The sequence below is a fragment of the Ochlerotatus camptorhynchus genome, unplaced genomic scaffold, assembly GCF_037179485.1.
Source record: "Ochlerotatus camptorhynchus isolate MF236.1 unplaced genomic scaffold, CSIRO-AGI_Acam_v1.1 ptg000266l, whole genome shotgun sequence".
NCBI lineage: Eukaryota > Metazoa > Arthropoda > Insecta > Diptera > Culicidae > Ochlerotatus > Ochlerotatus camptorhynchus.
In genome coordinates this window covers 2,684,523-2,709,905 of record NW_027040756.1, presented here as the reverse complement: position 1 = coordinate 2,709,905, position 25,383 = coordinate 2,684,523, and the positions used below count along the sequence as shown (strand labels likewise).

The window sequence follows — 25,383 nt, the reverse complement described above, 5'->3', positions numbered from 1 at the left end:
GCAATAACGGAGCCCGCAACAGAATAGTCCTTGAAACTGAACCTAGAACACGCGCTGTGGAGGACGAGAAAGGACAAACCTTGCTTTTGGCAGAAAATGGAGTCCCCTGGTCGCTGGATCCATTCAAGCTCAAACTCGAGAGTTGGGAAATGAAACAGGGCAGTGAGTGCTATAAAACAGAACTCAGCACCGGGTGCACACTTTAGTCGGCAGTGAGCGGCCGCCGGGAATAGACGTCTTTCTTTCTCCGTAAAGGTTTTCGCGCTCCCCCGTCGTCCGACCGTACCCGTGGATTCATTCTGTCGATGCTCACGCATGAAACGACCAGAACGTGCTTCGAGAATTTTTATCCGTTTGCTCAAATTCGGGTGGTGCTGTTTGAAGCTTTTGGGCAGTTGTGGTTGCCCTCCTGCTGGTGACGGTGATTTTTGGGTAAAAGGGTTTGTATCGAATTAAAGGAAGGAACTGTTACTGCAGGAATGGGAAATCCATCATTCATTCGGTTTGAAACGCGTAGGTGATGCGGAAAAACAAACGAATACGAATGGTGCCCTCCCCCGCCCGTCCGTTGACGGCTTTAACGCATGGAATAATGGATGGCCACCCGGCATGAATATTCAGTGTGATAGGTGGGAATAGTGACTGTCGGAAGATTTGTGAAGATGGTTGCTTACAAGTGTTCTACGGTGTTTTTTTACGAGTGAAGATAAGATAACAGCTACGGAAGGATTGTGATTAGTGTACGGAGGCGAGCAGTTAGGATGCGGATTAGCAAGGATTTAGCCTGGAGTGGTGGGTGGGGTGGGAGTGAATCTTAAGCATTATGACCGAGCCGCAGTGTGCGATGGGAATGGGCCTGTCCGTGTGTGTATGCATGGAGGGAAAGTAGAAAATGTAAAAGAGTAAACTGTGGCCGTTCGAGAAGAAGGGTAGCATGGTTCTGGTTGGAAAATTTGTGCTTGTTTAATAATGCTGAATGGGCCGCATTGTCTGGGTTATGTGGATGAATGGTGAAAGAAGAAAAGTATTATATGCCAGAGGCAATTCGAGGCAGTATTCAGAGAAGTACAATATGAGTTGAATTACGGAGCGAACATTTTCATGCTGCATTGTAACGGGGACTGGCTGATGGTGATGCTAGTCATAAATTGTTGCCATGGTCCTAATCAGGTATATTATGCAATTTTGATGTAAAAGTTGATGCATAAACTTTGATATGGTGCTTGAAATATAACTTTATATCTATCCAGTTATATGCTGAAAAAGTTCAGGTGCGGTATACTATACCGGTGGTGGAAGGAAGAGTTGGCATGCACAATTGTTCGCACAAATGGCTCATTTGTTGATTTTGAAAAACAAAGTTTGAGGTACATAGAGGTACGTAAAGCTGTTCGCATTTTAGCGTCACAAAACGAAAAGAGAAACAATCGCTGCTCTTTTCGGACTTTCAATGAACTGATCTGAAATCTCTGATCTTACTGCATCATTTGCTTAAAGTAAAACCAAGTTTCATGAACTGAGTGCCAAGTTATTAACAAAAGAGCATGCCCTGGTGGCAGGTTCGGATCCCGGTGCGGACTGATGGTACAGACAGGGCTGGATTTACGTTTATGGGCGCCTGGGGCCAAACATATGAGGGTGGCAGGGCACCAATGTTTTTCAGTGATTAATTTTCAAGTATCATTCATTTCAAGTAGTTTGAATACGCTTCTAGACTTTCTAAGTTGAGCTCCAATTCAGAAGGATTGATATTTATTTCAGACCGAAACCAAAAGCAGTGCATTACCAGTTGGAGAGTTAATAAGCTGATCATTTACTGATTGGGTTTGATTTTCCTTTCCTTTCAATTTAAATGGTTGCATAGAGATTAGAGAGTTGAAAAGTACGTTTTGCACTTGTGTATGTTCTACATTGTAATTTTCATTCACAGAAATTACCCACGAAGTCTTTATGAGAATAATTAGTATTTATTGTATAAATCCATCTGACATCGTGGTCTTAATGAATAAAACTTAACTAAAAAAAAAAAACTTTAACACGTTGTACAGAAAAAAACAAAATAATTCTGGTCGATTCCGTAGGCGGTTTCGAAAGACGTTGGTAGAGATATTGAAGTCAAACAAGCTGTAATTGTCTTGGAGTCTTCGACTTATCGAATCGATGGGATTGTTGAATCCGTACTGTGTTCGTCTCGTTGGCTGGCGCAATAGCTGTCTAAATCGCAGCACTCGTTGAGGGGCGTAGATGTTGAGCTGACTCAGCAATGCAGGGCAGTCTATTTCGGAGCGTAAAATTTTGGCTCCTAAGATAGCTTGGCTGAACTTCCGTCTATCCACTAGCGGTTCAATACCAAGCAGCGCACAGTGGTGCTCGTAGGGTGGTAGTCGTAATGAGTCGGTCCATGGAAAGCCTCGTAGAGCACATCTCACAAATTTCCGCTGCACTGATTCGATTCGTGAAATCCACACAGCATCGTACGGAGACCAGACGGCAGAAGCAAATTCAAGAATTGATCTAACTAGCGAGCAATACCGAGATCGCAAACACAGAGGGTCATCAAATTCGTTCGCTATCTTGAGAAAAAATCCAAGTTGACGATTTGCTTTATCAACTATTTCCGAATAGTGCATTTTGAATGTGAGTTGATAATCGAGTACCACACCCAAGTCTTTAACATGATCAACCCAATTCAGTACAGTGCCATTGATAGTATAGTCATGTAGGATAGGATTTCTCGTTCTTCGAAAGGATATGATACAGCATTTGGACACACTGACTGCTAGATGATTCAGTGCACACCAACTGACAAACAAATCTAGCTGTTGTTGCAATTGACGGCAATCATTGGTGCTCCTAACAACCAGGTAGATTTTCAAATCGTCTGCGTAGAACATTAGCCAGCAATTCAGAAGAACGTGGGACACATCATTGAAGAACAACGCGAATAACAGCGGCCCCAAGTTGCTCCCTTGCGGCACCCCACATCGAGGAATGAAAGGTGCAGACACGGCTGATCCAATTTTCACGAACAATTGACGGCCAGTCAAATATGATCTCAGCCAACTACAAATTCTCGAAGATGCTCCAGCTTAGTCAACAGAATATCGTGATTAACTGAGTCGAACGCAGCCTTTATGTCAGTGTATATGCTTAGTGATGACTGAACGTTGCGGAAAAAATCCATGCGTAGATGTTGAAATGTACGTTTTACAGGCCTGGAACATAACATCATTGAGAATTATCTCAAAGCATTTGCATCCGGCAGGCAACGAAGTTATTCCACGATAGTTCGACACATCCAATTTACTGCCTTTCTTGAAGATAGACTGCATGTATGACATCTTCCAAGCGATTGGAAGATGCTGGCTTCGAAGAGAGAGGTTGAATATAGCTTGCAGAGGTATAATCAACATGCCACTACATTTTTTCAATATGCACGCAGGAATACCGTCCGGTCCAGGTGATACAGATGATTTCAGCTTCTTCAGTGCATTCTCCACCATCGTCTGATTAACATCGAAAATATCAATGTCGAATGCGTCCACGGGCAGGGACCTTGTCGCAGTTTCAACGTCCGATGGAGACGCAGTTGATGCCTGAAAAACACTCGCAAATCGTGCAGCAAATAGTTCGCATTTGGCTTCTGCGGTGGAGGCAGATTGATCTTCCATGCGCATGGTAGATGGAAGGCCGCTTACATTTCGCTTAGTGTTTACAAAATTCCAGAACTGCTTAGGATTTCTTCGCAGATTTTCCTGAACATGTCTTACGTATCTGCCGTACTAGTAACGGTTATAGCTCCGATAGTTGCGACTAGCTCGTGAAAACACCAGTTTAGTGATGCCATTTTTGCGTGCCGAAAAGCATTTAAGCATCTTAGATCGAATACGTCGAAGGTACTATAAGCGAAAATTGGACCAAGCAGGTTTTCTCCGAGGTCTTGACAACGGAACACAGAATGTGAAGCAATCGCGCAGTATACTGATGAAGCAACTAACAGCATCATCTACGCTCATGTGATGAACTAGCCTACGGCTAGAAATCACAAAAATAAAGAAAAAAAAAATCATCTACGTTGCTACACCGACAAACAGTAGACCAATCAACTTGAGAAAGCATAGAGTTGAGTGCGTCATAATCAACATTACTAAAGTCACGATCATGTTCATCGACGTTCTCAATAAATGGAAAGATTGCTGAACAATACACCGTGAAAACAAGAGCTGGATGATGAGGATCGATATTCACAACCGACTCCAGGGCCTCATCAACTGAACTGCAATCTGTCCAGTACAAAAGAGCGGTGTTCTCAAATCTTCGATTATTCTTGTCCTTATGAGACTACTTATGAAATGTTTCAATGGGTGATCTTGAACAAATTTTCTTTTTGTTTTTAATTTTTCTACACGAAAAGATTAAAAGAGAAGTAATCTCTTAAAACATTGCTCAAATAGGCCCATATTTTTATATGCAACTTTACAAAAATCAAAAAGGAGAATTTACGTATTCTCGTCAATTTTAGCAACGTTCGCACTTCTATGAGAATTTTCTCAGCGTCACGCACACATAAAACGTGTTTGTTTGTGTACCTTTATCTGCTGCTTGCTACTCTATCCATTCCAATTGATTTTTTTTTTCAAAACTGCATATTTGAAAGCGTTTTTACAATGCTTCAAACTACTCAGCTGAGTGTGGCTATTGTCGGCAGCCCTCTTTTCTTCGGAAACCTTTCCATTTGAACTGTGTGTTAACCAGCTGTTCTGTTATCGGCAACTCGAAATCAGACGCATTTTGTAGTGCGCATATTTAATTTAAAGAAAAATCTGGCATACCAGAGCTGCTCAGTCGTAGGAAAGTAATCAGATTGAAGCTGAAAGACTAAGGAATCAGCGAAGTGGTTTGAAGGGGAAATACAGTGACAATAATGTTTAAATTGTGGTTGCCAAAAACAGTCAATGGGTGCCGAAGCCGACATTTACCCTAATCCGTTTACTCTAACATAACTATGATGAAAAATAATGTCAGACTAAAATGGGTTTTCAAAAATACTTCTTCCAAGCGTAAGGGGCTTTGCTGCAATGATTGAATCTCTAAATACATTTTCTGTTTTGTTAATAGTTCGGCTGAGATAAAATATTTTGGAATTCTTGCTATAAAATTAGTTTGGAGTATTTACCTTTCAGCAGCAGATGACGCAAAAATAAGATCATTGGTGGTCATATTTAGTACTCAGGACTACGTTGGCCAAGCATGTACCCCCGTAGAAGTGGTTAGATTCATATTGGTTTAACACCTACATGTGACACATCAAATTACATGAGAATTCAAAAATATGATCATTGGTGGCTATATTAAGTACTGAAGACCACGTTGGCAGGATCCGGATGTGTTACTTCGAGTAGCACATTTCCGTCACAATGAGTTGCAGCAACTTGTTTATGACTGATATAAGTTGTATAGAAGTTGCCACAACCGATTTGTGACAAGCGTGCTACTAGGGACGTGTACCTCCGGAAAAGTGGCCACATTCTTCTCAACATTCTCATGGGACACATAAAACTACATCAGAATTCAAAAATTAGATCATTCGTGGCCATATTAAGTACTCAGGACCATATTGGCCGCATCCGGGCATATTCCGGGTATCCCCGGGGAAGTGGTTAGATTCGGTTTGAGTAAAATTTCTCGCCTTCCAAAATTTAGCCTAATGTCACAATCGAAATATTGTCCACTCTTGTTTGCCTACTTGCATTCGCAAAATTATCAAGATTGTGGAACTTGGATAAAAGATTAACGTTCTGAGACTGAGATGTTGATGATGACAAATTATCAAATCAATGATCCAAACTCCTGGACGATTTGGAGAACTTAGAACGTCTTATATACATGGAAATGGATCGCAAATGAATGTGCTCGGACATGTTTTGTTGCTGAGGACATCTGATCTTCAAGACAATTTGGAGATGTAAGAAAACGATATGGTCATGGAAACTAGACCTGTGCGCCGATTAAAATTTTGTCGGTGGTGGCGTGATATGTTATTGTACGTCGGCCATCGTCAAGCCATTTGCATTCGGCTGCGGTGATGCGATGGCGTGGTCCAGCGTGAGACTTATTAACTGGTCAACAGCAAACCTTACTACAGTCAACTCTCCATACCTCGATATTGAAGGGACCATGGAAATATGGAGCGATCGATATAAAGAACAAGAATAGCCTACTAGACCGTTTGAAGGGACCGAGATAAGATAACCATCGATATATAGAAAAAAAGTGGTCACATATCGAGATATATAACATCGAGAAATGGAGAGTTGACTGTATTGATATCCAAAATCTTACCAAAAAAATATGGACGGGCGAGTAATTTGCTCCACTGTCCCTTTAACATTCACAAAGTTTCTTTATCATTACTTCATGAATATTTTCTCAACTTCTATGAAGGTCCTTTAACTTCTCTCTTTTTGTCCAAGATCTTTGAAAATACATGTCCTTCTGCAAAGTTCAGAAATGACCCTGATCCTTTCCTATGAATTTTGAAACAATGATCCCAAATAACGTGTGTTCAATAAAAAATTATAATGATTTCAGTGCCGTCCAGCGCTCTTGTGAGAGTATCGCGACTTAGTTGCGTCGTACGGCTGACCAGAGCCCCTTCTCCAATATTCATTGACGTTTTTTGAAGAATAAACATTATGTTTTTAATAAAAAATACTGAATCCGCTGAATTTTTTTTTCTAGCTATATGGCTTAAAAAATTCTCATTTTTTATTGAACACCCGTTATTGCAGTAAGTTCTTAAGTCAAACCGTAAATTCCTTTAACTTCTACAATTTTGAAAGAATTTATAAGAATTTCCTTGAACTGTAGTAAAAATCTCAACACCATGAAGTTTGGCGAAGTTTCTCGAAGTGCTACACAGCAAAATATAAATTTTCGACAAGATTGAAGTACATCCACTTTGATTTGAATTTAAATTTTTTTTTTCGTTGCTGTGTACGTATGTAATTCTCTTGATAAAGTTCTTAGAATTCCTATTAACTTCACAGCACTCCTGCAAAGATCTCTGAAATTTTTAGAATACCGTTGATTTTCTGCGAATTTTTTGAAGTTTTTCAAGGTTTCTACAAGGTTTCATGGAATTCCAGATCTATTTTAAGATCATTGCACTTAATAATAATTATTTAAATTTAACAAATTAAATAAAAATCCCTTAACTACAACGAGGCTTCCCAAACTTTCATGAGGCTCCCGATAAATAGATTTCATAGGCTTTCAAGAAGTATCGTAGGACTAATGAAAACTTCTTAAACATTCATTGAACTACGTTGAAGTTCTGAAAACATTCTAGAAGCAAGTGACGAACCAGCCACTGGCTGAAAGCCACTAGAATAAAGAAAAGAAAAAAAAAACATTCTAGAAATGCAACAATTCCGAAAATTCGGTAAAGTTTATAAAAGGCCTGCAAACTTTTAAGAAGTTCATTAAACTTCATAGAACTTCAGTAAAATTCCGTTGAACAAGAAACTTCAGCTAATTTTGTAGAATTTAGGAACTTTGCAGAAGATCAGAAAAACTTGAAGATCTTCATCAAATATTGTAAAACTTTACAACGAATTTTGTAGAAAATCGGCGAACTGCTGAAGTTCAGTGATTTTTCTTTAATCTCATTAGAGATGTTCAGAGAACATCTTCAAAATTCTAGAAAGTTATGCTATACACGGGAAGTTTCATAGAGAATAAATTCAGAGAAAATCGAAAAAATTCATTGATTTTGGTTGAATTTAGATATAAAATTCCATTGATTCTTGTTCTGAACATTTTGTTATCGCAACATACTTTGTGGAATTTCGGAAAAAACTTCATACAACTGTGAACCTTGTTAAATTGTGGGAAATTACGTAGAATTTAATGACATTTTGTTTATTTTTAAAGAACTTCATACAAGTTCATTTAGCTTCAGTCTTCTGAACAGTTTAATGGACTTAAAATATAATTTGGAAATTCCGTAGAAATCCAGAAAATTTTGGAGAACTTCAGGGCACTTTGAAGAAATGCAGCTTCATAAGAATTATGAGAACCTCGTAGAATTTAAGCGAATTACGTAAAAGCTCCAGGAACTTCGTAAAACTTCATACAAATGCTTGAGATTTTTTTAAAAATTCAGCCTAAATTGTAGAAGCTCAGTAACCTTTACAGAAGTTCAAGAAGCTTCATAGATAGATAGCTGCAGGCTTCCCTTCCGAAGGAAGACATGATCAGAGATATTTATACATCAGAAAAATCCCACCGACCTCGACTGGGATTGAACCCAGACCCATTGGGGTGCGAAAACAGTCGCGCTTACCACTACACCACCGGTGCCGGCTGTTAACTGCAGCAGGACTTTGTGTTTTGTGTAGGAATAGGAATTTGAGCGGGGTTCTCTCTGTTTTGTGCTCTTTAATATGACGCGCTTGGCATAGATGGCCCACAGCGACTCACGAAGAGCTACTGATTCCGATCAATAGCGGTGCGGCTTCTTCCTCCTTCAATGGATGCCCATGTGGGCTGCAGCTCGTTGTGTACTGGAGAACAATGTTCAACGCCTCGCGCCTCGCGCCGAAAGCACTGATGCTGATACCGATGGCCGGACACCACCACACACGGTGATTGAAACTAAATCCGATCAACGGTTGAGGGCAGCCTTGATTGCTAGCTGCTTGCGGGGAGCCTTTCGTTGTGTACTGGAGAACACCATCACTCACCATGCGGTGATTGAATAAACACCGTTTGGGGAGACCTGATCGAATTCAATTTTGAAATCTGTGTTAGGGAAATCGCTTTTCGCAGGCAATCGGTTATAATTTTAATTGACATTTTGAAAATGATAAAGTACTAATTTTAACAGATGCGTAGAAATATTTTTGATCGATTGGTGACAAAGTTATTGAAATTGGTCCAGGGGCAGCTGAGTTATTAACGTTCAAAATCTTTCATAATTTCGTTACATGTTCCATTTTCGGTTTTCCCAAAGTGTACCCCCATAAAGAAATCAAATCACAGACGTAGCCCTACGTCAAAAAACAAACAACGTCGATAACGACATTTCTTCTGATGCTTGCAAACATGATGAATCACGTTTTCTTTCTCGATTCTAAAACTTACCAGAAATCGAAAAAAACCACCAATCACACACGTATAACCGTCCGGAAGGCAGAGTGCCAGCGCTAATCAGGCAAAAGCAGCCGAAAACTACGAAAGCGAACGCACGCACAAAACAGAGAGCTAACTTAAAACACAACCGTATCCCAAGGGGTTCGAAACTGAACTCGTATCAATATTCGGCGACTGTGTTAGGGAAACCAATGACAAAATTACACACTGTCGTGCACAAAACGAACGTAATTTTTGGTTTATTCAATAGATAATAAAACAAGTGAAAATTGATAGAAGGAATTTCTTACTAAAATTTTCCAATCGTGAGATATTCACGATCAATCATATAAATTCGAATTTTATTTTTTTTTTCTAGCATCCTGGAGTAAACCTATGCTTAATTTGAAGTGTTTCTGGTTAATTGACAAGGTCATGCTAGAAATTGTATGTACCACTTCAATACTGTTACGCATTTGACCACAAACGTTTGGTTGCTGGGTACATTATTAAAGAGCTTTGGGGGTAATGTGGCTGCCAGCGAGGTGAGCGAATTTTCAATGAAAATTAACTCTTAAGCAACAATCCGCGGAGATGAACTAGCCATAGGCTAAAAATCTCCTTAATAAAGAATTAAAAAAAATCCTAAGCAACAATAATTTATGGTGGTCCTGAAAAGGACCGTTTTGTTGTGAGGGTGACGCGCTTGGCATAGATGGCCCACAGCGGCTCACGACGAGCAACTGAATCCGATCAGTAGTGGTGCGGTTTCTTACTCCTTCTTCGGTGAAACGAGGGCTCTTGAGGGCAGCAAGAAAAATGTATAAAGCCACGTGCCGAAAGCACTGCTGCTGCTGCTGCTGCTGCTACTGCTGATGACGATCGGACACGCGGTGATCGAATAGACACCGTTCGGCGAGACCGGATGGAATTCAATTTTGAAATCTGTGTTAGGGAAAGCGGTTTTTTGCAGGCAATCGGTGATAATTTTGATCACCATTGCAACAGTTTGACATTTGTGCAATTTTCAATAGTGACCTGTTCAAAAGTATTTAAAATTTTCAATCGATTGGCTTTTTTAGAATTAAAATCCATCCGCTATTGACAGAGTTATATGTAGTCGAAACCTGACCACTTTTCGTAACGTGGTCGATTTTGGGTTTTTTAAATTGCACCCACAATATATTGCCAAAAGACATAATCCTACCTCACAAAATGATTCAGCGCATAGTTTTTTTTGTTGTTGTAAATACATTGTTTATTCCAAGGAACTAAGAAGAAAATTACATACCGACCTACTTGATTGGTGCCCATTCATTAATTATGTCACGTTAAATCGAGCAAAAAATTACCCCCCCCCCCTATCGTGACGATTTTCCTATACCTAATGCATTGCTTGTCACAAACCCCCCCTCCCTTCCCCCTTAGAGCGTGACATAATATATGCATCAACCCTTGCTCCTATACACATTTTAACTAATCCTATTCGAAATTAGTCGTGTTAAAGGTAATTAAAGACATAATCTTGATGCTGGCTTTTCATTTTATATATTTTACAAATCAAACAGAATTTTTCCCGCAGCCCAGCTACAACGGCAAACTTTTGATCCAACATTTTAAAGGATGTCACGGATTAAGTAGAATTTCAGAAGAAAAAAACATATCTGCAGTGGGTTTATCTTGGAATCTCAGCCGAATTTACCCCCACCAACACACCATGGAAGGGAAAGCAGTGGATGGAATCGTTATGAATAACGTGAATAACAAGGAGCAGATACCCTGCAGCCCGAGTTAGTGTATCATATAGCCAACATGTGTTCCATCCTCTCGATTGACTTCTAAAAGCAGCTCAGCATTTCTCTGCTCTAAGGCACGAGGAAATGACATTGTATATTTACCACATAGCTCAGTAAAGCGGAGTTTAGACGAGGCAAGTGACTTGAATTCATCTCACCAGTGTTCAATTGACATTGATCAGTTTTCTGGACGCTCATTTCGCAGTTCAAGGGAGTTGAACGCTGAACTGAATCATCCAAACCGGGCTTAAATGTGCGGAAATTGAGTTTTTCGATTAGATCGTCTTTCATTAATCCAGCTGTGTGTCGCCGAAGTAAGAGTCGTTTCTGTTTATGTGTGCGCGCGTAGCAAGTCGATAAAGACTGTCCCACCATGGTTGTGAATGAAGCTCTACGAGATAAGTACACCATTCAAAGGACAGAGGAAAAGTTTGCTCATCAAATTTATCGTTTCTTGCGTTTGGGTCGAGACGTCTTGGGTGGATGGGTGGTGCGGTCTTTGATTTTGGTGACTCTTGTTGGAAGAAGCTTAGGAAATTATTCGACAGATGTCTTATACAGTCATTGAATGTTGCTTCGTTGCAAAATAATTTTCCACAGTTTGACTGTTATCGCGGGACAAAGGATAGGAAAATGCTATGAATGAAGAGTAAACTTTTCAAATTTCCTTTCGCTTCCTACTGAGATTGCTTCAAGAAATTTGCCTGACAGGAGAGAAATGATCATCATATCGAACATGAAAATCATCTATCATAGTCCGAAAACAGACATGTGTTAGTTTGCCAGCTGACATCATCGTACTCGAAGGGAATCCCTAAAGTTCCTCAGCACATTTCGGCGATTTCTCTGTTTGCTTTTTTGGATTTTTTTGTTACACTGAGCGATACAAGTCGTGTTTATTTTCCACATCGTTTGCATGCATAAAGCTTCATGCCCAGTAAAAAAACTTCCATTTACGTAACATTCTGTAGATGTTAATTTTATGATAAAGATTCGATCTAGTGAAATGATGTTTCCTTCACAGATAAGTTTGCATGATAAATGATGCTATAACACGAAAGATGTGCAACTTCTATCCGGGTATTCCCTTATGTCACTAGCTTTCTCCAAATCTAGTATTATTTCACATTCACTTTGCACCTTTTTTGCCACAAACCACAAGCATTAGCATTAGTCCCTGCATAGTGGATGGTGCTGTGTGCCTAACGTCTAGAGCGAGTGCGTTGTTCACAAGACACAATCCGCTAGGTACATAGGTATGTCTGAAGAATCCCCGCAGTCTAGTATTGGGTAAGTATGCCATGCTATACCTAACCATTACTGCCGTGGAGGGACGGTATCGTATACAAAAGACACAAAACTGATGACACCCGTGGGAATGAAACTTGAGGCATGGTGCAAACATTTCCAACACTTGTCTGAGTTTCATCCTCATCTACCCCAAACTGGCTTGGAAGAGAAATTTTATTCAAGAAAAACGTGTCATTTTTGTTTCCAGTCGCTGCTGGTGGTAGATGGGTGGTTTTTGTTCTCACTGTAAATAATCCTTCGTTGTCTATTTCAAGCGAAGTGTGCCGCGGCTGTGGCTGGTGGCACACTGACTGGATTTACGCTGTTTGTGGGGATAACTGTCTGGTTTAGGATGATACGTCATAGACTGAAGGCATATATCGGAAGTTGGTCGTTTGCATTACTTTTAAAACGATTAAATCTGATTCGTTCACGGTAGAGGATAGATTTGTGTGAAACAAGATTTACTCTACTTTGTTCGTATGTGGTTTCATCTTATCATCATCCAAAGGATTCTGCTACAGTAATTGGATGCGCTAGACGGATAAGTGTTTGATCGGATATGACGGAAAAGAACATGAATAGATGTTTGCAGCAAACACTCCTCTTTTATTAATGACTAGGTGCAGATTATGTTGGTATAGTTTACAGGATTAATACAGGAAATGGTTGTCGAATTTTGCATGTTTCGATTTTAATAACATGGTATTCATTGGTTGCAAAAGGGTGAATTCTCTAGCAGTATTATATTTTTTAAATCTTTAAACGAGATTTTTAGCCATAGGTTAGTTCATCTCGGTGTAACTAAATTCAACAGTATTTATTAACTTTTTTTTAATAATGCGTTTATTTTTCCAGGCTTATTTGCCGTAGCTTTGCGGAGCCGATATTCATTGTTCATATTACAAAATTACTTAAAACTAACGTTAGTAAAGCGGGGTCGATTACTCGCGGCTATCTCGAGGTTAGAGGTAACAAATTGTAACAAATGGATGGCAGGGTAGGCATTGTGTTCACGCCCAAACGCGAACGATAGTCAGTGACCGTCGTAAGCCCCACCCATTTGTTAAATTTCTCTCAACCAACGATCGAGCAAGGCGAAACCAGAAGATGAAGAAGAAGCAGTACGATAGTATATAAGCAGCGAAGCTAGTGGCATTAGTATTAGTATGATTTTAGTTGTCAAACTGTATACAACAAGAGGAAAATAAATAATTGAAGCTATCCTAGTTTTTTTACAACATCCTCTGATCCGGCATTGTGTTCAACTGAGGAGGAGCAGTACACCGTTTTTAAATACAGTCCACCGCTGGTTGAGTGCTTGCTGTCGACGGGCTTGCGGAATCCCAACCGTCCTTATCAGGGCAAGAAGAGTTTTTTGTTATCCCAAGCGCCTGAGCAGAACACTCATTTTACGAAGACTTCCTGTTTGAGCGGCACCCTTTCCCTTTCCTGTCTTGTCAGGACACGATTAGTTTTGCCGCAAGAGAACTAGGAAGTCCCACCATTCCGTTCATTGGAGTACGGCTCCGACATTGGTCCTTCGAGCCGGATCAGAGCAACGTTGTGCGGAGAAACCTACGAGAAGCAGAGTTTCTGGAGGATGTTGGAAGAAAGCTAGTAGTGAGTAGTGAGAATTGGATAAGTAAAGTGGACAATAAATAAAAAAGATACATTGAAGTGAAAAAGTGAAAGAAAGTGTGTTGTGAAAAGTGAAACGTCATAATGCCTATCGACCACACGCCTAAGAAGCCCACTGCGGACGCCGAGAAGTTGCAGATGTTTATTCACCAACGTGGTCAAATTAAAGGCAAAGTGACTAAAATAACCAACAACCTTGAAAAGGCTGAAGATGACCCATCGCAAATCAGTGCATCGTTACTCAAAGTGTATGGCAAAAAGTTAGAAATGCATTACACCGAGTACACTGAAGCCCACCGTGAAGTGATTGCCATAACTCCACCGGCAAAAATGGAAGAGCAAGACGACAAGCTAGACGAATTCGACGTTCTGCACACGGAAGCGCTCGATCGCCTAGAGCGTCTGATGGAGTATTTTGCCAAGCCTGCTCCTGTGGTTGCTATTCCTAGTGGAGCAGCCCAAGTAGTCGTGCAGCATCATCCCCTCAAAGCACCGATACCTTCTTTCGATGGTCGTGTGGAGAATTGGCCCAAATTCAAAGCCATGTTTGAGGATTTGGTCGTGAAAAGTGGTGATTCCGATGCCGTCAAGCTGCATTATCTTGACAAATCTTTGGTGGGTGACGCAGCTGGTCTCATCAATGCCAAGATGATTCAAGACAACAATTTCCATCAAGTATGGAGACAGTTGAGAGAACAGTTCGAAAACAAGCGTGTCATAGTGGACACCCACGTCGATGGATTGATCCAGTTGAAACCGATAATGAAGAGCAACTTCAAGGATCTGTTGGAGTTAACGAAATCATGTGAGCGTCACGTCGCAGGACTGGAGTACCAGGGTCTGGCAGTGGACGAACTATCCGGGGTCATCATTACGAAGCTATTAACTTCCCGTTTGGACGATCACACCCTACAGCTGTGGGAACGTAAGCAAAAACATGGTGAGTTACCCAAGTACGAGGATACGTTGGTGTTCTTAAAAGGTGAGTGCCAAATTCTTGAGCGTTTCCAACATTCTCGTCATCCTGTTATGGCGAAAGAGCCTCAGTCCAAATATTCCAATGCAAAACCTGTGTATCAGAAGGCGCACACTGTCACGTCCTCTAATTCTTCGAGACAATGTAAATTTTGTGGTGAAAACCACCGCCATTTTGAGTGTCCCATTTTTACCAAATTGCCTATCGCAGAGCGCATAAACAAGGTGAAGCAATTGAGAATTTGTTTCAACTGCCTCGGACTTGGCCACTGTGCCAAGGATTGTTCTTCCAAGCGTAATTGTTCGAAATGTCACAAGCGACATCACACCCTCCTGCACGAAGAATCCTTCACGAAAACCCTTGAGACCGAAACCCTCCCTGAAAAGGACTCTTTCCAGGACGCTGCTGAAGTCAAAACAGTTCCCAAAATCGTTCCGTCAACAAGTGCCAACACATCCTGTTCCTGCAACCATTCTCAAACCGCGAAGACCGTGATGCTGCTAACTGCTATCGTGAATCTTGAGAGTGCTGATGGTCAGTTAGTTCCTTGCCGGGCAATGATGGATAGTGGCTCCCAAGTATGTTTTTTGTCCGAGACGATCGCCAACCGTTTGAAGATTTCCCGTGAGCCAGTGAACGTGCCAGTTACCGGAATAGGCGGAGCAAAGATCTACGCAAGAGAGAAGCTGACAGTGACGATCCAGTCCAGGTGTTCCAATTTCTCCACTGATATGGAATGCCTTGTGGTACCAAGGGTAACCGGTACCATCCCTTCCGCTAAAATAGATGTTTCATCGTGGCCAATTCCTACCGGAGTTCAATTGGCAGATCCTACATTCCACGTGCCTGATAAAATCGACATGCTAATCGGCGCTTCAAAGTTTTTCACGTTGCTGAAGTCTGGTCAGATTCACCTAGCCGATGGTCTTCCTGAGCTCCATGAAACCCATCTCGGTTGGGTCTTCGCTGGAGAGATCAACAACGATGCTGCTGATACCGTAGTGGCCCACCCTGTTTCGCTTGATTCCCTAAGTGAGACGATAAGTCGGTTCTGGGAAGTTGAGGATATTTCACATTCAGTGAAGGAGGAAACAGAGTTAAATATGTGCGAGGAGATTTTCCGTTCAACACATCGTCGGACGTCAACTGGACGTTACATGGTTTCACTCCCCTTCCGAGAAGATATTGCATTGCTTGAGGACAACCGATCCGTTGCACTTCGTCGTTTCCTAATGCTCGAGAGACGGTTCAAGAAGGATCCCACGCTGAAGAAACTGTACTCTGAGTTTATTGTTGAGTACGAAGCATTGGGTCATTGCCATGAAGTCGATGAAGCAAACGATGTTCCTTCTCAAGGTCGTTATTATTTACCACACCACGCAGTGTTACGGCCAACCAGTTCGACGACGAAGCTAAGAGTGGTGTTCGACGCTTCGGCCAAGCCTAGCCCGTCAGCCAAGTCTCTAAACGAGGTACTTCAAGTCGGAGGCGTTGTTCAGAGTGATTTGTTAAGCATTCTTCTTCGTTTTCGCATACCCGTCGTAGTATTCACCGCTGATATATCAAAAATGTATCGGCAGATATTGATTGCTTTGGGCCATACTCAATTCCAACGGATTTTTTGGCGGATGGAACCCAACCAACGACTACGAGTTCTGGAGCTGCTAACCGTAACGTACGGAACAGCTTCAGCGCCTTTCCTTGCCACCAGATGCCTGGTTCAGTTGTGCAACGACGAAGGTAACCGATTTCCTCTTGCGTCCAAGATTCTCATTGAAGACTGTTATGTCGATGACATCCTCTCTGGAGCTGACAGTGTAGAAGAAGCTGTAGAAGCACAGCGCCAGCTGCAAGAATTACTCCAACTTGGTGGTTTTCCTATCCACAAGTGGAGCTCAAACTGTCCGGAATTACTGAATCAAATCCCTGAAGAAAATCGAGAAAAGTTAGTGCGCTTGGATTATACTACCACAAGCGAAGTAATCAAGACCTTGGGGCTAACCTGGAGCCCACATTCTGATGAATTCATGTTCGTAACGAAGATTCCAGCCGAAGTGCCTGAAACATACACCAAGCGAAAGGTATTTTCGGAAATTGGGAGGCTATTTGATCCATTGGGTTTAGTCTCTCCCGTCGTTGTGGTAGCAAAGATCTTGATGCAGAAATTGTGGACCGCTGGTTTTTCTTGGGACGAAAATCTTGAAGGAGAACTTCTGCTTTCTTGGTTGAAGTTTCGCGATGCTCTGCCGCAAATGTGTGAGATGAAAATTCCTCGACGTGTCATTCTTTCAAACACCGTTGCTATGGAAATCCACGGGTTTTCTGATGCCTCGATTTCTGCGTACGGTGCAATTGTGTATGTGAGGAATGTTTTTCCTGATGGCAGAGCCGAGTTGCGACTCTTGTGTAGCAAATCAAAGGTCGCCCCAATAGCTGAATTGAGCATTCCTCGGAAGGAGTTGTTAGCGGCTCGACTGTTGTCCCGATTGGTTGTGAAGGTGATTGATTCGATGAAGATGAAATTTGACGATGTTACTCTCTGGTCTGACAGCCAGATAGTACTGGCTTGGCTACGCAAGCCATTAAGCTCACTCCAAGTATTTGTACGGAACCGAGTTGCTGAGATCATCACTGAAACCAAAGGCTACACCTGGAAATATGTCCCTACCAAGGAGAACCCAGCGGATATTGTGTCAAGAGGATCGCTGCCCAAAGTCTTGATATCCAATGAATTGTGGTGGAAGGGTCCCCTTTTCCTACGATCCGCAAACTACGAAACTGAACAACCAAATCAGCTATCGGATGAAAAATTGCCGGAATTGAAATTGACAGCCTTCGTTTCTGCAGCCGCATACAATGCTGATAATCTTCCCGTTTTTGCCAAGTTCAGCTCCTTTCGGAAGCTGCAGAGAGTGATCGCATATGTACGGCGTTTCATCTCAAACTGTAAAATCAAGGACTCGAGTCTTCGTAACTTGAAGTGTCACCTCACAGTTCCTGAATTACGAGGATCGATGGATGTAATCATCAAGGTAGTTCAACATGAAATTTTAGGAGACGAAATAAGCCGTATCGAGAACAAGGAGCCATGTAAAAGAATTGCTTCTCTGAATCCTGTGTACCAGGATGGACTGCTGAGAGTAGGTGGAAGATTGACGAATTCGCCTATATTGACCATGACTAAACATCCATATATATTGCCGAATCATCCCATTGTCGATCTTCTGATAAGAGCGTACCATCTCGAGAATATGCACGTTGGACCGTCAAGTTTGCTCGTGATAATTCGAGGCAGATTTTGGTTAACAGGAGGTAGATCTGCAGTAAGGAAAATTACGAGGAATTGCGTCACTTGTTTTCATATCAGACCAACGAAGGCAAGTCAGCTAATGGGAAATTTGCCTTCTTGCCGTGTGACTCCTGCTAACCCGTTTGAAGTGATTGGTGTGGATTATGCGGGCCCCGTGTTTGTAAAACAAGGACGACGAAAGCCAATTGTGGAGAAAGCGTATATAGCCGTATTCGTGTGCATGGTAACACGAGCTGTGCACTTGGAATTAGTGTCGGATATGACCACAGATGCGTTCATTGGCGCATTACAACGATTTACGAGCAGAAGGGGACTGCCTCGAGAAATGCACTCTGATAACGGCTCCAACTTCCGAGGAGCAAAGGCGGAACTCAACGAGCTGTACAAACTGTTTCGGTCTCAATCAGCCGTTGGAAAGATCGAGGGTTTTTGTCAACCGAAGGAAATCGCTTGGTTTTTTATTCCACCTGAGGCACCAAACTTTGGTGGTATCTGGGAGGCCGCCGTTAAAAGTGCCAAATACCATTTGAAACGCACCTTGAAGGACACTCATTTGACATTTGAGGAATACGTGACAGTTCTGACACAGGTCGAGGCTATATTGAATTCCCGGCCGCTCTATGCTACCTCACCTGATCCTGATGATCCCGAGGTACTCACTCCTGGTCATTTTTTGATCGGGCGTCCGCTTACTGCCATCACGGAGCCGAGTTACCAAGACATTTCTGTCAATCGTCTTGGCCGTTGGCAATTTTTGCAAAGACTACGGGAAAACTTTTGGAGAAAGTGGAAAAATGATTACCTGCAAACCTTGCAACAACGAACCAAGGACCAAATCAAGAAACACAATTTGCAGCCAGGAATGATTGTGCTCCTAGAAGAACAGAATTTGCCACCCATGAACTGGAAATTGGGACGGATTGTTCGAACCTATCCAGGATCCGATGAATTAGTTCGTACGGTCGACGTTAAGGTTGGTAGCACTGTTTACAAGCGTCCAGCAACAAGGATTGCAGTGCTTCCTATCAAGGACAATAAACAATCGTTGGATCATCGTTCCGAGAATACTTCTCAGCCCGGGGGAGAATGTTCACGCCCAAACGCGAACGATAGTCAGTGACCGTCGTAAGCCCCACCCATTTGTTAAATTTCTCTCAACCAACGATCGAGCAAGGCGAAACCAGAAGATGAAGAAGAAGCAGTACGATAGTATATAAGCAGCGAAGCTAGTGGCATTAGTATTAGTATGATTTTAGTTGTCAAACTGTATACAACAAGAGGAAAATAAATAATTGAAGCTATCCTAGTTTTTTTACAACATCCTCTGATCCGGCATTGTGTTCAACTGAGGAGGAGCAGTACACCGTTTTTAAATACAGTCCACCGCTGGTTGAGTGCTTGCTGTCGACGGGCTTGCGGAATCCCAACCGTCCTTATCAGGGCAAGAAGAGTTTTTTGTTATCCCAAGCGCCTGAGCAGAACACTCATTTTACGAAGACTTCCTGTTTGAGCGGCACCCTTTCCCTTTCCTGTCTTGTCAGGACACGATTAGTTTTGCCGCAAGAGAACTAGGAAGTCCCACCATTCCGTTCATTGGAGTACGGCTCCGACACATTGAGAACACAAGGTTTGGAGAACAATGTGCTCTTGATCTCGAACTAATCGACAAACTGATAAAAAGACAAACATGGGGGTACACCGATGGGCAGCTAACTACTAAATCCTCAGATCTATCCGTTTTAAAAACACATAAATTAAATTGCAATAGTCGAGATCTCGGTAGGTTGTTTTCGTCGGGCCCTGAGGGATGCGGACAGGCATGGAAAATCATTTACAATAATTTCATGCAATCATTTAAATTCATTTGCCTCTAACTTTTTTCATCAACAGCATTCCGCGAAATGATGCAAAGAGCTTTTGTAGGTTTTGTTATTAACTACAACTTTTGTCCATAGCTCAAATCTGTATATCTTATGCATCACGAACTAGAGCGGGCAGAACTTGTTACTGTTTTTCAATTAATGTAAAATACATTCATTGAAAAACACCCAACCGAGGGATGTAAGATTCGCTTACAATTATGTGGGATTCATCATCAGAGGATGTTAGTGGAGACCGCATGAACCGAGGATGTGATATACCTAGCTGCGGTCCAATGCAAGAAAATTGGAAACCGAAAAATGTAGAGTGTATTAGTGAGGTAAATTAGTTATGTCGAAAAAAAATAGGTATCCGATGGCCGACTGGACTCGAACCACGAACGCTTCGATTATCAGACCTGTGCTTTCTCCACTGCTCTCTCCATGCTCGTGAATATGGATAGCCTAAAAGCAAACATTAAGCGCTCATTTTCTCGCATACTCGACTTCGTATGCTTTTTCTGCTGGAGAGATTCGAGGCAAGTGTGTGTGTCGTTCTACAATGTTCTACAATGTGCGTCGTTCTACAAGCTTACTGGTATAGTCGAAAGCGTAGATAGAACACGAAATGAAAAAGACAAAAAACCATTACATCGCCTGTAAGGTCAACTTCTAACATTCGCTGCGATGTTCATGAACAGAGGATGATAGGAAACGGAACTAACATTCATTGTAATAGATTTTTGGTTTGCGTGTAGTGGCTTCTGTTCGCTCTGGTTCGTCATGTATAAGAGATACGGATTTGAGTTGTTAACAAAAGTTGTAGCTAATAACAAACCCTACAAAAATTAAATACATCATTTTGTGGAATTTTGATGATGAAAAAAGTTAGAGACAAATGAATGTAAATGAATGCACGAAATGAATGCAAATGATTTTCCATGCCTGGATGCGGATAACTCGGATCTAGCAACACAATGGAGCGTGCATGACCAAAGCACGTGGTCAATCTCGTGATAACCACTACCACAAGCGCACAAATTACTGCCTGCGAGCCCGATTCGAAAGAAATGCGAATCTAACGAGCAGTGACTGGACATGAGCCTCGACATGACATGTATAAAGTCACGGCTCATGTTCAACCCTTTGAACCGCGGCTTGAACGACACCTGTGGGAGAATAGAATGTAACCATCTTCCCAGACCACTCTCATTCCATTTTTTTGCCAGTTGGTGAGGACTTGCTGACGGGTAATTGAGAAAAATTCTGCAAAGGCGATTTGTCGATCAACAATATCGCCTTCCATAGTGCCCACTTTAGCCAACGAGTCCGCTTTTTTGTTACCCGGAATAGAGCAATGAGATGGGACCCAGACTAAAGTGATGGTATAGGAGCAGTTAGATAAAGTACTCAATTTGGCTCGGATTTCGGTCAGGAAATATGAGGAGTGCTTCATCGGCCTCATTGAGCGAATAGCCTCCAATGAGCTAAGACTATCCGTAAAAATGAAATAATGGTCAGAAGCTAGTGAGGCAATTTGCTCTACTGCGTAGAATATGGCTGCTAGTTCCGCAACATATACGGAACAGGGTTTTTGCAGTTGAAAAGAGGCGCTGTGAAATTCGTTGAATACTCCACATTCGAATACCTACCTTCATAGCCCAAGTAGACAAATTGTCTAAGGTATCTTGCAATGGTCCTTGCAGGTCTGGTGCACTTGGCCCTATAACAGACACAACGCCATCATCTGCAAGCTGCCTTAGCGAGCAATTTTCATCGAGACAACCATCAATGTCTTTAACATAAAAATTATAAATAAGGGGGCTTAAACATGAGCCCTGGGGGAGACCCATGTAACTAATTCGTGAAGTTGTCGAGTTTCCATGAGAAAAACTCATATATTTCTCCAACAATAAGTTGCTCAAATACCTAGTTGTTCATAATTGGTGAAAGCTCAAATCGTGGAGTTTATCCGAAAGGAAATCGATAAAAACAGAACCAAAAGCCCCCTTAATGTCCAAGAAAACTGAACCCGCGTAGGCCAGTTGCTGTTTTTACGCATAGGCCAGTTGAATTTTAGTTGAAAGCAACGCAAGACAGTCGCTCGTTCCTTTGCCTCTCCGAAATCCAAATTGCGTATAAAGTAAAACATTCGACTCGACCCATTTGTCTAGACGAAAAAGACGCGGGTTTACCAGGTTTTCGAATGGCGATAACTCTTACTTGCCTCCAGTCATCCGGAACAATGTTGTGCTCCAGAAATTGATTGAATAAGTTCAACAAGCGTCTCTTCGCGACGTCTGGGAGATTTTTGAGCAAGTTAAACTTGATTCTATCCATTTCTGGAGCTGAGTTGTTACATGAGAGGAGAGCAAGTGAGAATTCCACCATCGAAAATGGGGAATCTATTTCGTTACTACACGACGGACGATCACGAACGTTGGTTTGAACGGACACCGCATCCGGGCAAACTTTCCGCACGAAGCTGAATATCCAACGGTCTGAGTACTTCTTGTCTTCGTTAACCGGTGATGACACGTTTCGCATTCTCCTGCCGACATTCCAGAGTGTTCTCATGGAAGTCTCTCGCGACAAACCATCGACGAACCGACGCCAGTAACCGCGTTTTTTGCTTTAATCAAGTCCTTAAAAGTTTTCTCGAGGTCGGTGTACCGCTCGAAATTCCCGACCTTACCGTGTTTGCGGAAGCATTTAAACGCGGCGGACTTCTCGCTGTTCGCGTCGGTGCAATCCTTATCTCACCACGGGGTGGTAGGTCGCTTGCGAACGGAAACCCCCGGAACACGTTTCGTCTGTGCTCGCAGCGCACAATCGATGATGAGACGCGCGAGAAAGGAGTACTCGTCCAGTGGAGGAAGTATTTCAACCGATTGACTGGCATCAAGAACCGCGGTCGTGAATTTTCGCCAGTCAATGTTTTTCGTGAGATCGTACGCGATATCAACCGAGCGAGTAGAAGATGAACCATTATTGGTAATAGAAATTTTGATTGGCAAATGATCACTACCGTAGGGATCTTGGATTACTTTACACGAGCAATCCAACGATAGTGAACTCGAACAAAGTGAGAGGTCTAATCTGCTTACTTTTGCTGGAGGCTTGGTTATTTGTGTTGCTTCCCAGTGGTCAGAATTGTCATTTTGAAGATGTCGCACATGTATATCAAGGTTGAGCGGTTGTCGTCGTGCAGTTCCCCCCAGCCTGTACCGTGAGAGTTAAAATCTCCCAAGATCAACCGTGGCTCCGGCATAACCGTGCAGATATCCGAGAAATATTGACGAGAAATCGCAGTTCTCGGTGGAAGATATACTGAGGCAATACTGAGCCATTTACCTCGAATGCAAACCTGACATGCAACAACTTCAATGCCTGTCACCGAAGGCAGAACGATTCTGTAAAAGGAATGGTTGATACCGAGAAGCACCCCTCCATACGAATCTGCGCGGTCAAGGCGAATAATGTTGAAATCGTTGAAAGTAAGATCGTTGTCTGAAGAGAGCCATGTTTCACAAAAGGCAAATGCATCAAAGAGTGAGCTGTGAACTAAAAATTTAAATGCGTCAAATTTTGGTTTAAGACTTCTACAGTTCCACTGAAGAATACCAGAAAACGTGAACATGGGGGCATGTTCTTGTTGATTATTCAGCTGATTTTCTGACCGAAAAACTGGGAAATCTGGGGTTTTAGATGATCCTGGAAGTGACGGAAAGTTCTTGTCATAATTACAAGGTTTAAAACCCGGTGGAATGGGTTTCGGTGCATTTCCGTTACCTCTTAATTTTTCCAAGAGGGGAGGTCGGTCCATACAAGTGGCCTAACGAGGCTTTTTGGTAGTGTGTTTTTAGCTCGTTTTCTCGTATTGCCTTTAAAGACAAACGGACTACCCTCACCGGCCTCTGAGTCAGAGTCTAGATCATCAACTGGCAAAATGGAGAAAGTGTTACTGCTTTTTGGAGTGATCTGAGAAGATGAAGCGGAATTCTTCAAGAGTTCTGCTATTGTTCTCTTGGAGCGAGCTTGCAGAGACCGCTTAATGGTGTCTCCCTGCTGTTTATACCGAGGGCAGTCAGTCAGGGTATGCAGGCTGTCCTTGCAGTACACGCATTTTGGAGGAGCACTGGAAGGACTCTCTTGATGCTACTCGCCACACTGATCGCAGCGTGGTTTGTTCGAGCAGTAGTCCGATGTGTGACCATGTTGTTTACATTTCGAGCAGTTCATTACCCGAGCTACAAACAGACGTACAGGCAGCCGAACCTTGCCAATAACGACGTAGTGAGGTAACGCTGAACCCGAAAAGGTCACACGAAACGAGTTTGACAAGGGATAAGATTTTTTGGAGCCTACGACGGATACTGACTGAATTTGAAGGCAGTTCAATATCTTCACCTTCGGTAGAGCACGGTTTTCAAAGATTCCGAAGGAATCGGGACCCAAGAAATCATCACTAGTCAAACTCGCTTCGGTCACCACTCCTTCAATTTATACCTCATAACTGGGTATGTAGACTCGGTATTCCAATCAAAAAAGCTAGCACGAAACAATTTGGTTAGCCTGCTTTCGATCATCTGCACACTTAGAAATAACTAATTTTTCACGTGACGGAATCCATCTTAGACATAAAGGATGAGACGCAAACAAACATGTCATGTGAAATTAAATGCTCCGAGACTGAAAAGTTCGATAGTCGACGAAAAGTACGTTTGATTGAGCTTAATTTTGCGTCTATTATGACACAATTTTATGTCAAAATTGACGCTCGTATATGTCAGTCGCAGAGCACCTAAATTTACATTATTTTTTTAAAGTGTGTACGATAACGCGCAGTTTTATTGGTGTCACTCTAAAAATATCGGTAGAGGCCGAAAAATGTGTTGTTAGATCCTTAGATATCCTCGGAATGTTCAAAAGTTTTTGTTTGGGCCGGAAAAAAACAACCCATGGGCCTTTCGAGGCTTCTGGGTAAGCTTATAGGCGGGGGAGCGCAGAGATTTTCGGGGGCAATGGTGTGGGCGGTGCAGGAAATGGCGGGGGAGAGTATGCTCCAGTATTTTTGCTGGAGAGCGAGTCAACTGGAACGTCCATGGGTATCAATTTCAAGAACGTCTTGACCGGCTCAGCGTGCGAGACGAAATGTGATTTATTAACTGTTGTTTTTGAAATTAACTAGATGTCTTCGTTTCAAAATTGTCAAAACTGTAGTCATTAAAAACCTTTTTTTTTTTCAAAAAACCTGAATCGTTCATATTGAATTACAAAATGGTGTCAATAATTGATTTCCGACAGCTTTTCGTAAGCGGGAAGACCTCATTTTGATTTTCAAAATGACTACAAACATTAATTTCCGGCCACTAC

At 42.2% G+C, this 25,383-nt stretch overlaps 1 protein-coding gene across 2 annotated transcripts in view; it reads left to right on the top strand.

The window, feature by feature from the left end:
• The first annotated feature begins 230 nt into the window (after nucleotides 1-230).
• LOC135705389 (soluble guanylate cyclase 89Db-like) overlaps nucleotides 231-25,383 on the top strand; it is a 134,894-nt gene continuing 109,741 nt past the window's right edge. For both annotated transcript variants that reach the window (XM_065227107.1, XM_065227106.1), the window contains exon 1: nucleotides 231-440. The gene's annotated coding sequence lies outside the window, so the exon portion shown is untranslated. The remainder of the gene's footprint in view (nucleotides 441-25,383) is intronic.